Raw genomic sequence first — 14,157 nt, 5'->3', positions numbered from 1 at the left:
ATTTAAAATAAAACAATTGGGTATCGTGAACGAGTTCCAGATGATTGCACATTACTTTTTGCCAGACAAAACACAGGAAATTGATCTTAGAGACATTTTCTTTAATAAAGACAACATAAGTCTATGTTTTCATTAAGACCATTTATACCTAGAGTTTCAAGTTTATGTATCCAGTAAGTTTCTTGGACCGAGATATCTTTTATTCTATCACCTCCTCGTCTGCTCTGAGGTATATGTTTAATCCCTTTAAAGACTAGGGATGACTGATCCTTATTGTGATTGGTGGAATAATGACGGCTCACACTATGAGTCTGTAGGGCATGTTTTATGTTTCTCACATGTTCTTGAATACGAAGTTTGAGACTGCGCTTCGTGCGGCCTACATATTGCAGGCCTCACGGACATTCTAATAAATACACTACAAAACTGGTGTTACAGTTTATGAAATCTGTGATGTTATACAATTTGTGGTTTTTATTTGACTTAAATGTTTTTCTCTCAGGATGAAGGAATCTACAGATACAACACCTTCCACAAGGGAAATTCCCTGATACCTTGTTGCTCAACCAGGATTGTCCAGATTTGGGATCCACAGACTTCCCAATATCACTTGGAGCTAATGCATCCTTTAAGCTATGGGCCTTTATGTATATAAATCTGGGAGATGTGCTAGTATGACCACTTAAAATGGGATCAGTTGATATAATTCCCCAGTGCTTTTTTATAACGCCATCTATTTGTCTATACATTGAGTTGTAATTAGTAATAAAGGGAACTACTATTTTATCACCATTTACATTAGTTGGAGTCTTCTTTTTTGGTATCAGCATTTTACTACGGTCCATTGTCCTAACTTTTTCCAATTCTAACATAAGTTGTTTATAATCATATCCCCGCTCCATAAATCTCAAAAAGAGAAATTGAGCTTGTTGCTCAAAATCGGCTTCATTACTGCAATTTCTCCTGATTCTCATGAATTGGCCTCCAGGTATATTACTAATCCAAGATTTCTTATGATTACTGGAGGCCAATAGGAGGTTGTTCGTGTCAACCTTCTTAAAGAAAGTGGTAGTTGTAACACCCTCTTCTTCTGACGCTTTTAGGTTCAGATCCAAGTAGCTGACACTCTCTGTGTGTGTGACATGGGTGAAGACCAAATTATGGTCATTGATATTAATATATTGGATAAAACGATCCACAGACTCCTCGTCCCCCTCCCATAGCAGAGAATGTCATCTATGTAGCGACGCCATACCACTATATGTTGTTGAAATGGGTTATTTTGCCAAATAGATAATTCCTCCCAGTTCCCCATATACAGGTTTGCGAAGCTGGGGGCAAAACGTGTGCCCATTGCAGTTCCGCAAACCTGCAAGAAGAACTGGGAAAGGAAAAGGAAGTAGTTATGGGTTAGCACATACTCAATGGCTTGTAGTATAAACCATCTATTTAGATCTGTTATTTTCGAGTCTTGTCTCAGGTAATCTTCAACAGCCGCAATACCCTTTATATGAGGGATGCTTGTGTACAGGGCTTGTACGTCAAACGTTAGCCACCTGTACGATTTTTTCCATTCAAATTTTGCAAATAAATTCAATACCGCAGAGGAGTCCTTTAGATATGAAGGTAACCCCCCTACAATATTCTGCAAAAAATAATCCACATATTGGGATAAATTTGCAGTCACTGAGGATATACCCAAGACTATAGTTCGGCCTGGTGGATTTACCAAGGATTTGGGCAGTTTCCGAAGGTGGTAAAAAAACGGTATTTTTGGTGAGTTGTTATATAGAAAACCATATTCCTTTTTTGTTATTACGGGTAGGGATAATGCTTCGTCTAAGAGCACTTTGAGTTTTGTTAGAAACAAAGTAGTGGTGTCTGATGCCAATTTCTTATAAAAGACAGGGTCCCAAAGGAGTCGGTGTGCCTCTTGTTCATAGACAGAGCGATCTTGTTAAACAACACCTCCTCCTATGTCAGCCTGTCTAATGATAAGTTGATGGTTATCCTGCAAGAATCTTAATGCAAGGCTTTCAGCTTTGGTGAGGTTATGTCTGATATTAACTCCTCTCCCACTATCTTTAATACCATTAAGATCATTATGTACCATATCAAAAAAGGTATCCACATGGTTACCCTTCGATTGGTAAGGATAAAATGTTGATTGAGCCCTAAAGGGGGTATGAATACAATTTGATTCTTCGTGTATTTGTTCTAAACTGGGGATTACTTCTAAATTTACATTAGATTCCTTCTCTGATTTGAGAAAGTGTCTCTTAAGTGTAATATTTCTTATAAATTTGTGTAGGTCTTTAAAGAGTTGGAACGAATTTGCTCCGCATGTCTTAGAAAAAGAGAGCCCTTTACTTAGAACTCTTTTCAGGTCATCTGTGAGAATAACCAAAGAGAGATTAAAAATACCTCTATCAATCGGAATTTGTTGACTCTTTAGTATTCTTTTCTTTTGGACCCTGGAAACTCCTCTTTTCCCTTTTCGGGTAACAGTCTTTTTAACTTTGTCCCAGAGGTCACCTGTTTGTGATTCTCTGTTGTTTTCAGCTCTTTCTCTGGGGAACCGTGCCTCCTCCTTATCATATCTAAAAAAAGGGATGGAGAAGAGGGAGAGGGAGAGGAAGCAGGACGACTCTCACGTATATGGTCTGAAACCCTTGCAGGAGGCCAGTACGACTCATTTTGCTGCTGGTAATTTGTTTGTCTCTTTCTCTTGTAATTATAATTTTCATCATAATTTCTCCCTTTATAGTTGGGATTTCTAGGATGTCCCTCCCTTTTAGGGTACGATCTATCCCTCCTAGGATAATCCCTTCTTTCCATATGATGATAGCCTCTTGGGTTTCTGCCTCTATCTCTTTGTTGTTCATTTGTTCTGTAACCATTTTGGTGTTCTATATTGTCAATGAGGCGACCACTAGTGTCACCCTTAGGTTCATTTGTAGTTTTAGTATCTGCTCCCTTTCCCTTACCGTCGTCTTTAGCCCAAGTTCTTTGTTTATTTGTGTCGTAATCATTTTTGTCTCTGAAAATTTTTAAGTGTTTTGTCTTGACAGTCTCATCATCGTGTTGCTCTAAGTTGGCACACACTTCGTGCTCCATCTCATAGCAATCAATACTAATAATAAGGGGCTCCATAATTTTCATTTGTTCTTCAAATTGGGCTCCCAACTCCATGAGTGATTTACTCCTCTCAAAAATGATGAGTCGTACGAAATCATTGGAACATTCATCCAAAATGCGTACCCACTCCTTCATGAAGTGCTCATTGTCCCTTCCAAAGGTAGGGTTCTTTAAAATGCGAAGCCCTCTTGGCAATCTTCCACAATCTAGGTACCTTTGCGTGGTACGTCTTTCAAACCATTGCTTGCTTTCAGTTATTGACAGTTTTTCTAGGTTTTTGAACATTTCTTTCATAGATACTTGGTCATTGGGTGGCTCATTGGTCACTTTGGGCTCCTCTGCAAAGAGGAGATCAAAGGCCTCCTCACGTTTGGCTCTACATGCAGCTAAGCTCCAAACCATAATGATATTTTAAGCTGATATTATCACGCAGATATTAATACAATGAAAATAAGTGCAGCACTAAATAAAGTGAGGAAACAGAAAAGCAAACAAGAAAAAGTGTGCAAATTACTACCTCTAATGTAAAATTAACCCATTCACCACCTTGGTGTAAAAATTGAAAAATTACAACTTCTAAGTAGAACACAGGCGTCTGCAGCTATAATGACAGGGATCTGAACATCCCTAGAACAACTGAAATACAAAGAAAACAAAAGCGCAGACGCACATAGTGAAGTATGTAAAGTATATAAGTATATATTGTTAGGGTATAATATCTGCGTACATCAAATCAATTGGTTAACAGCATTTCATGTACAATACATGAGTTACCAGACGTCGCACAGCCACCACCAGACCTCAGGAGTTCTCCTTTACTGCCTCCAAGACGCACTGCCACGACACTTGGGGACAATGCCTCCACTTTAGTCCTGTTAATGCGTAGATAACCTTTGCAGGTCAGGGCCGTCGGGAACCACCGCTTCTTCTGGCTTGCCACCGAATAGGACACCCTCAGAAGTCGGAGCTGTTTGGTAAGCCGCCAGGTAAGTTTGTCACATGTCCTGTGTGGCTATCACGACCGGCCGCAAAGTAAGGATGGCCGTAAAGAGTGATATTTACGTCACTCCAGCAAAGCCGTGTGTGCAGGTTTGCGAAAGAGTCCAATGCTGGATATAGCACACAGATAGTGATAATATGTTATTACGAGCTATAAAATCTATCCAACGTATTTCGAAGCGTAAGCTTCTTCATCAGGGTTAATTTAATAATGAATTTCGAACATATAAATACCCTAAGACCATAGCTGATAGGTTAAACACAAGAGCACATATGAACCAATCAGATTAACACTAAACAACATCCCACATGTGTGGGTATAATGAGGTCATTATTAACCTTCAAGCTCATAAAGTTTAACCCTATCAGTAGTGGTCAGGGCATCACAGGAAAGCACACTTTTATTAAACGTAGATAGAAGTAACATTACAGATATAAGTAATTATAAAAATTGCCAATATAGTTATGAGAATCATAAATGGCTCTGAAATAAAACAGACAATCAGTTAGTGCCTTGTCAAGGAGAATAAAACAAGTATTTAAAATAAAACAATTGGGTATCGTGAACATGTTCCAGATGATTGCACATTACTTTTTGCCAGGCGAAACACAGGAAATTTATCTTAGAGACATTTTCTTTAATAAAGACACCATAAGTCTATGTTTTCATTTAGACCATTTATACCTAAAGTTTCAAGTTTATGTATCCAGTAAGTTTCTTGGACCGAGATATCTTTTATTCTATCACCTCCTCGTCTGCTCTGAGGTATATGTTTAATCCCTTTAAAGACTAGGGATGAGGGATCCTTATTGTGATGGGTGGAATAATGACGGCTTACACTATGAGTCTGTAGGGCATGTTTTATGTTTCTCACATGTTCTTGAATACGAAGTTTGAGACTGCGCTTCGTGCGACCTACATATTGCAGGCCGCACGGACATTCTAATAAATACACTACAAAACTGGTGTTACAGTTTATGAAATCTGTGATGTTATACAATTTGTGGTTTTTATTTGACGTAAATGTTTTTCTCTCAGGATGAAAGAATCTACAGATACAACACCTTCCACAAGGGAAATTCCCTGATACCTTGTTGCTCAACCAGGATTGTCCAGATTTGGGATCCACAGACTTCCCAATATCACTTGGAGCTAATGCATCCTTTAAGCTATGGGCCTTTCTGTATATAAATCTGGGAGATGTGCTAATATGGACATCTAGTGAAACTCATACACGGTACAGTGCCTAAATATATATGTATAAATATCTATTAAGTAAAATGGCCTTTTAGTTTGACATTTTTGGCCAAAATTGTTGTAAGCCCCTGAGCCAACTTCACGGCAGACCACAATTCAGGGGTCCCTAACGCTAATATAAATTCTTAATAACCTGTGTAATAACAGGAAGAATGATTTATAGTAAATCTGTCAATATTAGTTGCAAAGTTCTAAGTCTGATTGAAGCCTTTATTAACCTGTACATTACCAGGAAAAGCACTCTGTATTAGAGTTGTCACAACCATCCTACAAGCAAACAAGTTCCCCTGTGTGGAGGATGCTATGGAGTGAGCCCTTAACCATTTAAATGTGGGAGGGGGTGAGCTTAAATTAAGTAGGAGGTTGCCATCCTCCAATCAGCCAGGACTAGCTGAAACACAATTGTAAAATATACTGGACACCTAACAAGCTCCTAATGAACCCCCAAAATACTTTGCAACTAATATTGACAGATTTACTATAAATCATTCTTCCTGTTATTACACAGGTTATTAAGAATTTATATAAGCGTTAGGGACTCCTGAATTGTGGTCTGCCGTGAAGTTGGCTCAGGGGCTTAAAACAATTTTGGCCAAAAATGTCAAACTAAAAGGCCATTTTACTTAATAGATATTTATACATATATATTTAGGCACTGTACCGTGTATGAGTATCACTAGATGTGCTAAAACTGAGCTTTGTCTGTGTTTTATGTTCTGTCTCTGGTTTTAAATATATATTGCCATGCTCAGTAGCACTCCTCTGTGACACTCATATGCTTATATATATGTTGTGGTTATTTTGGAGGTTCAATAGGAGCTTGTTAGGTGTCCAGTATGATGTGCTAATATAACCACTTAAAATGGGATCAGTTGATATAATTCCCCATTTCTTTTTTATAACCCCCTCTATTTGTCTATACATTGAGTTGTAATTAGTAATAAAGGGAACTACTATTTTATCACATTTACATTAGTTGGAGTCTTCTTTTTTGGTATCAGCATTTTACTACGGTCCATTGTCCTAACTTTTTCCAATTCTAACATAAGTTGTTTATAATCGTATCCCCGTTCCATAAATCTCAAAAAGAGAAATTGAGCTTGTTGCTCAAAATCGGCTTCATTACTGCAATTTCTCCTGATTCTCATGAATTGGCCTCCAGGTATATTACTAATCCAAGATTTCTTATGATTACTGGAGGCCAATATGAGGTTGTTCGTGTCAACCTTCTTAAAGAAAGTGGTAGTTGTAACACCCTCTTCTTCTGACGCTTTTAGGTTCAGATCCAAGTAGCTGACACTCTCTGTGTGTGTGACATGGGTGAAGACCAAATTATGGTCATTGATATTAATATATTGGATAAAACGATCCACAGACTCCTCGTCCCCCTCCCATAGCAGAGAATGTCATCTATGTAGCGACGCCATACCACTATATGTTGTTGAAATGGGTTATTTTGCCAAATAGATAATTCCTCCCAGTTCCCCATATACAGGTTTGCGAAGCTGGGGGCAAAACGTGTGCCCATTGCAGTTCCGCAAACCTGCAAGAAGAACTGGGAAAGGAAAAGGAAGTAGTTATGGGTTAGCACATACTCAATGGCTTGTAAAATAAACCATCTATTTAGATCTGTTATTTTCGAGTCTTGTCTCAGGTAATCCTCAACAGCCGCAATACCCTTTATATGAGGGATGCTTGTGTACAGGGCTTGTACGTCGCACGTTAGCCACCTGTACGATTTTTTCCATTCAAATTTTGCAAATAAATTCAATACCGCAGAAGAGTCCTTTAGATATGAAGGTAACCCCCCTACAATATTCGGCAAAAAATAATCCACATATTGGGATAAGTTTGCGGTCAGTGAGGATATACCAGAGACTATAGGTCGACCTGGTGGATTTACCAAGGATTTGTGCAGTTTCGGAAGGTGGTAAAAACCGGTATTTTTGGTGAGTTGTTATAGAAAACCATATTCCTTTTCTGTGATTATGGTTAGGGATAATACTTTCTCTAAGAGCACTTTGAGTTTTGTTAGAAACAAAGTAGTGGGGTCTGATGCCAATTTCTTATAAAAAATTATATGAGCTTGAAGGTTAATAATTACCTCATTATTCCCACACATGTGGGATGTTGTTTAGTGTTAAACTGATTGGTTCATATGCGCTCTTGTGTTTGACCTATCAGCTATGGTCTTAGGGTATTTATATGTTCGAAATTCATTATTAAATTATCCCTGATGAGGAAGCTTACGCTTCGAAACGCGTTGGATAGATTTTATAGCTCTTATTAACATATTATCACTATCTGTGTGCTATACCCAGCATTGGACTCTTTCACAAACCTGACACACACGGCTTTGCTGGAGTGACGTAAATATCACTCTTTACGGCCATCCTTACTTTGCGGCCGGTCGTGATAGCCACACAGGACATGTGACAAACTTACCTGGTGGCTTACCAAACAGCTCCGACTTCTGAGGGTGTCCTATTCGGTGGCAAGCCAGAAGAAGCGGTGGTTCCCGACGGCCCTGACCTGCAAAGGTTATCTACGCATTAACAGGACTAAAGTGGAGGCATTGTCCCCAAGTGTCGTGGCAGTGCGTCTTGGAGGCAGTAAAGGAGAACTCCTGAGGTCTGGTGGTGGCTGTGCGACATCTGGTAACTCATGTATTGTACATGAAATGCTGTTAACCAATTGATTTGATGTACGCAGATATTATACCCTAACAATATATACTTATATACTTTACATACTTCACTATGTGCGTCTGACCTTTTGTTTTCTTTGTATTTCAGTTGTTCTAGGGATGTTCAGATCCCTGTCATTATAGCTGCAGACGCCTGTGTTCTACTTAGAAGTTGTAATTTTTCAATTTTTACACCAAGGTGGTGAATGGGTTAATTTTACATTAGAGGTAGTAATTTGCACACTTTTTCTTGTTTGCTTTTCTGTTTCCTCACTTTATTTAGTGCTGCACTTATTTTCATTGTATTAATATCTGCGTGATAATATCAGCTTAAAATATCATTATGGTTTGGAGCTTAGCTGCATGTAGAGCCAAACGTGAGGAGGCCTTTGATCTCCTCTTTGCAGAGGAGCCCAAAGTGACCAATGAGCCACCCAATGACCAAGTATCTATGAAAGAAATGTTCAAAAACCTAGAAAAACTGTTAATAACTGAAAGCAAGCAATGGTTTGAAAGACGTACCATGCAAAGGTACCTAGATTGTGCAAGATTGCCAAGAGGGCTTCGTATTTTAAAGAACCCTACCTTTGGAAGGGACAATGAGCACTTCATGAAGGAGTGGGTGCGCATTTTGGATGAATGTTCCAATGATTTCGTACGACTCATCATTTTTGAGAGGAGTAAATCACTCAAGGAGTTGGGAGCCCAATTTGAAGAACAAATTAAAATTATGGAGCCACTTATTATTAGTATTGATTGCTCTGAGATGGAGCACGAAGTATGCGCCAACTTAGAGCAACACGATGATGAGACTGTCAAGACAAAACACTTTAAATTTTTCAGAGACAAAAATGATTACGACACAAACAAACAAAGAACTTGGGCTAAAGACGACGGTAAGGGAAAGGGAGCAGATACTAAAACTACAAATGAACCTAAGGGTGACACTAGTGGTCGCCTCATTGACAATATAGAACACCAAAATGGTTACAGAACAAATGAACAACAAAGAGATAGAGGCAGAAACCCAGGAGGCTATCATCATATAGAAAGAAGGGATTATCCTAGGAGGGATAGATCGTACCCTAAAAGGTAGGAACATCCTAGAAATCCCAACTATAAAGGGAGAAATTATGATGAAAATTCTAATTACAATAGAAAGAGACAAACAAATTACCAGCAGCAAAATGAGTCGTACTGGCCTCCTGCAAGGGTTTCAGACCATATACGTGAGAGTCGTCCTGCTTCCTCTCCCTCTCCCTCTTCTCCATCCCTTTTTTTAGATATGATAAGGAGGAGGCACGGTTCCCCAGAGAAAGAGCTGAAAACAACAGAGAATCACAAACAGGTGACCTCTGGGACAAAGTTAAAAAGACCGTTACCCGACGAGGGAAAAGAGGAGGATCCAGGGTCCAAAAGAAAGAATACTAAAGAGTCAACAAATTCCGATTGATAGAGGTATTTTTAATCTCTCTTCGGTTATTCTCACAGATGACCTGAAAATAGTTCTAAGTAAAGGGCTCTCTTTTTCTAAGACATGCGGAGCAAATTCGTTCCAACTCTTTAAAGACCTACACAAATTTATAAGAAATATTACACTTAAGAGACACTTTCTCAAATCAGAGAAGGAATCTAATGTAAATTTAGAAGTAATCCCCAGTTTAGAACAAATACACGAAGAATCAAATTGTATTCATACCCCCTTTAGGGCTCAATCAACATTTTATCCTTACCAATCGAAGGGTAACCATGTGGATACCTTTTTTGATATGGTACATAATGATCTTAATGGTATTAAAGATAGTGGGAGAGGAGTTAATATCAGACATAACCTCACCAAAGCTGAAAGCCTTGCATTAAGATTCTTGCAGGATAACCATCAACTTATCATTAGACAGGCTGACATAGGAGGAGGTGTTGTTTAACAAGATCGCTCTGTCTATGAACAAGAGGCACACCGACTCCTTTGGGACCCTGTCTTTTATAAGAAATTGGCATCAGACACCACTACTTTGTTTCTAACAAAACTCAAAGTGCTCTTAGACGAAGCATTATCCCTACCCGTAATAACAAAAAAGGAATATGGTTTTCTATATAACAACTCACCAAAAATACCGTTTTTTTACCACCTTCGGAAACTGCCCAAATCCTTGGTAAATCCACCAGGCCGAACTATAGTCTTGGGTATATCCTCAGTGACTGCAAATTTATCCCAATATGTGGATTATTTTTTGCAGAATATTGTAGGGGGGTTACCTTCATATCTAAAGGACTCCTCTGCGGTATTGAATTTATTTGCAAAATTTGAATGGAAAAAATCGTACAGGTGGCTAACGTTTGACGTACAAGCCCTGTACACAAGCATCCCTCATATAAAGGGTATTGCGGCTGTTGAAGATTACCTGAGACAAGACTCGAAAATAACAGATCTAAATAGATGGTTTATACTACAAGCCATTGAGTATGTGCTAACCCATAACTACTTCCTTTTCCTTTCCCAGTTCTTCTTGCAGGTTTGCGGAACTGCAATGGGCACACGTTTTGCCCCCAGCTTCGCAAACCTGTATATGGGGAACTGGGAGGAATTATCTATTTGGCAAAATAACCCATTTCAACAACATATAGTGGTATGGCGTCGCTACATAGATGACATTCTCTGCTATGGGAGGGGGACGAGGAGTCTGTGGATCGTTTTATCCAATATATTAATATCAATGACCATAATTTGGTCTTCACCCATGTCACACACACAGAGAGTGTCAGCTACTTGGATCTGAACCTAAAAGCGTCAGAAGAAGAGGGTGTTACAACTACCACTTTCTTTAAGAAGGTTGACACGAACAACCTCCTATTGGCCTCCAGTAATCATAAGAAATCTTGGATTAGTAATATACCTGGAGGCCAATTCATGAGAATCAGGAGAAATTGCAGTAATGAAGCCGATTTTGAGCAACAAGCTCAATTTCTCTTTTTGAGATTTATGGAGCGGGGATATGATTATAAACAACTTATGTTAGAATTGGAAAAAGTTAGGACAATGGACCGTAGTAAAATGCTGATACCAAAAAAGAAGACTCCAACTAATGTAAATGGTGATAAAATAGTAGTTCCCTTTATTACTAATTACAACTCAATGTATAGACAAATAGATGGCGTTATAAAAAAGCACTGGGGAATTATATCAACTGATCCCATTTTAAGTGGTCATACTAGCACATCTCCCAGATTTATATACATAAAGGCCCATAGCTTAAAGGATGCATTAGCTCCAAGTGATATTGGGAAGTCTGTGGATCCCAAATCTGGACAATCCTGGTTGAGCAACAAGGTATCAGGGAATTTCCCTTGTGGAAGGTGTTGTATCTGTAGATTCCTTCATCCTGAGAGAAAAACATTTAAGTCAAATAAAAACCACAAATTGTATAACATCACAGATTTCATAAACTGTAACACCAGTTTTGTAGTGTATTTATTAGAATGTCCGTGAGGCCTGCAATATGTAGGCCGCACGAAGCGCAGTCTCAAACTTCGTATTCAAGAACATGTGAGAAACATAAAACATGCCCTACAGACTCATAGTGTGAGCCGTCATTATTCCACCAATCACAATAAGGATCAGTCATCCCTAGTCTTTAAAGGGATTAAACATATACCTCAGAGCAGACGAGGAGGTGATAGAATAAAAGATATCTCGGTCCAAGAAACTTACTGGATACATAAACTTGAAACTCTAGGTATAAATGGTCTTAATGAAAACATAGACTTATGGTGTCTTTATTAAAGAAAATGTCTCTAAGATCAATTTCCTGTGTTTTGTCTGGCAAAAAGTAATGTGCAATCATCTGGAACTCGTTCACGATACCCAATTGTTTTATTTTAAATACTTGTTTTATTCTCCTTGACAAGGCACTAACTGATTGTCTGTTTTATTTCAGAGCCATTTATGATTCTCATAACTATATTGGCAATTTTTATAATTACTTATATCTGTAATGTTACTTCTATCTACGTTTAATAAAAGTGTGCTTTCCTGTGATGCCCTGACCACTACTGATAGGGTTAAACTTTATGAGCTTGAAGGTTAATAATGACCTCATTATACCCACACATGTGGGATGTTGTTTAGTGTTAATCTGATTGGTTCATATGTGCTCTTGTGTTTAACCTATCAGCTATGGTCTTAGGGTATTTATATGTTCGAAATTCATTATTAAATTAACCCTGATGAAGAAGCTTACGCTTCGAAATACGTTGGATAGATTTTATAGCTCGTAATAACATATTATCACTATCTGTGTGCTATATCCAGCATTGGACTCTTTCGCAAACCTGCACACACGGCTTTGCTGGAGTGACGTAAATATCACTCTTTACGGCCATCCTTACTTTGCGGCCGGTCGTGATAGCCACACAGGACATGTGACAAACTTACCTGGCGGCTTACCAAACAGCTCCGACTTCTGAGGGTGTCCTATTCGGTGGCAAGCCAGAAGAAGCGGTGGTTCCCGACGGCCCTGACCTGCAAAGGTTATCTACGCATTAACAGGACTAAAGTGGAGGCATTGTCCCCAAGTGTCGTGGCAGTGCGTCTTGGAGGCAGTAAAGGAGAACTCCTGAGGTCTGGTGGTGGCTGTGCGACGTCTGGTAACTCATGTATTGTACATGAAATGCTGTTAACCAATTGATTTGATGTACGCAGATATTATACCCTAACAATATATACTTATATACTTTACATACTTCACTATGTGCGTCTGCGCTTTTGTTTTCTTTGTATTTCAGTTGTTCTAGGGATGTTCAGATCCCTGTCATTATAGCTGCAGACGCCTGTGTTCTACTTAGAAGTTGTAATTTTTCAATTTTTACACCAAGGTGGTGAATGGGTTAATTTTACATTAGAGGTAGTAATTTGCACACTTTTTCTTGTTTGCTTTTCTGTTTCCTCACTTTATTTAGTGCTGCACTTATTTTCATTGTATTAATATCTGCGTGATAATATCAGCTTAAAATATCATTATGGTTTGGAGCTTAGCTGCATGTAGAGCCAAACGTGAGGAGGCCTTTGATCTCCTCTTTGCAGAGGAGCCCAAAGTGACCAATGAGCCACCCAATGACCAAGTATCTATGAAAGAAATGTTCAAAAACCTAGAAAAACTGTTAATAACTGAAAGCAAGCAATGGTTTGAAAGACGTACCATGCAAAGGTACCTAGATTGTGCAAGATTGCCAAGAGGGCTTCGTATTTTAAAGAACCCTACCTTTGGAAGGGACAATGAGCACTTCATGAAGGAGTGGGTGCGCATTTTGGATGAATGTTCCAATGATTTCGTACGACTCATCATTTTTGAGAGGAGTAAATCACTCAAGGAGTTGGGAGCCCAATTTGAAGAACAAATTAAAATTATGGAGCCACTTATTATTAGTATTGATTGCTCTGAGATGGAGCACGAAGTATGCGCCAACTTAGAGCAACACGATGATGAGACTGTCAAGACAAAACACTTTAAATTTTTCAGAGACAAAAATGATTACGACACAAACAAACAAAGAACTTGGGCTAAAGACGACGGTAAGGGAAAGGGAGCAGATACTAAAACTACAAATGAACCTAAGGGTGACACTAGTGGTCGCCTCATTGACAATATAGAACACCAAAATGGTTACAGAACAAATGAACAACAAAGAGATAGAGGCAGAAACCCAGGAGGCTATCATCATATAGAAAGAAGGGATTATCCTAGGAGGGATAGATCGTACCCTAAAAGGTAGGAACATCCTAGAAATCCCAACTATAAAGGGAGAAATTATGATGAAAATTCTAATTACAATAGAAAGAGACAAACAAATTACCAGCAGCAAAATGAGTCGTACTGGCCTCCTGCAAGGGTTTCAGACCATACTGTATACGTGAGAGTCGTCCTGCTTCCTCTCCCTCTCCCTCTTCTCCATCCCTTTTTTTAGATATGATAAGGAGGAGGCACGGTTCCCCAGAGAAAGAGCTGAAAACAACAGAGAATCACAAACAGGTGACCTCTGGGACAAAGTTAAAAAGACCGTTACCCGACGAGGGAAAAGA

The sequence above is a fragment of the Ascaphus truei genome, chromosome 4 (assembly GCF_040206685.1).
Source record: "Ascaphus truei isolate aAscTru1 chromosome 4, aAscTru1.hap1, whole genome shotgun sequence".
Lineage (NCBI taxonomy): Eukaryota > Metazoa > Chordata > Amphibia > Anura > Ascaphidae > Ascaphus > Ascaphus truei.
Note: the sequence above shows the minus strand (reverse complement) of the source record.